The sequence below is a fragment of the Lactuca serriola genome, chromosome 4 (genome assembly GCF_051521515.1).
Source record: "Lactuca serriola cultivar US96UC23 chromosome 4, Lser_US96UC23_V15, whole genome shotgun sequence".
Classification (NCBI taxonomy): domain Eukaryota; kingdom Viridiplantae; phylum Streptophyta; class Magnoliopsida; order Asterales; family Asteraceae; genus Lactuca; species Lactuca serriola.
Window position 1 is genome coordinate 349,645,994 of NC_136411.1, and position 820 is coordinate 349,646,813.

Below are 820 nucleotides of genomic sequence, written 5' to 3' on the forward strand. Positions count from 1 at the left end.
TATCCATACTATCTAGCTTCTCCATCACAGCTGTTGAATTTTCGGTTCCTCTATCTCGTCCCATTTTTCCACTTGTAATGTTATCACGAGGGTTGTGTTATTTTCTTGAATGTTTTGCAAATTCTTCAATTAATGCCTTGATTGTAGCCGACTCCTTCTTCATCATGGGTCCTTGAGAATCAAGGAGTTGCCTTGTGTTTACGTTTATACCATCATAAAATATCGACACTTCTTGATGGAAATATAGATAGTGTTGAGGGAAATTCCTTTTCACTCCCTTGTATCTCTCCCAAGATTCATATAAGGACTCACCATCATTCTGTTGGAAGTTTTCTCTCCACTTCCTGAGTTTGTCTATCTTCGAGGGAGGGATGAACTATTCAATGAATGAATTGCGAAGATTCGTCCACGTTGTGATTGTTCTAGGTGCAAGTGATTTCAGCCAAATTTTTGTTGGATTAAGGTGTCTAAGAAAATAACTAAATTCGTATATTCTTCAATTAAGAGAAAAGTCCTTTTTGGGTTGCCCTCATAACTAATAACCGAATAGAATGACTTTTGGAGAGAGAGGATGATTTATTAATTTATTAAATGATTAATAAATTATTTAGAAATTGAAATAAATAATTTATTAATACATTATATGATTCATATATTAAGTATAAATTATATTTATTACTTAATAATTAATCGAAAATTAATTATAATTAATTTTGTGATTAATTAGATTATTTGAAAATATAGGGACTAATGGTGACAATGTTCAAAAGATGAGAATTGAAGGATTCAAGAACCTTCCCACAGGAGGTGGGGGGGGGGG

General features: G+C 32.7%; 1 non-coding gene across 1 annotated transcript; it reads left to right on the plus strand.

Annotated features, from left to right (window-relative positions):
• Window positions 1–245: 245 nt before the first annotated feature.
• On the plus strand, window positions 246–352 carry LOC145103631 (small nucleolar RNA R71). The gene has a single exon (XR_013706711.1). It is a non-coding gene; the product is annotated as a small nucleolar RNA R71 (small nucleolar RNA).
• Window positions 353–820: the final 468 nt, after the last annotated feature.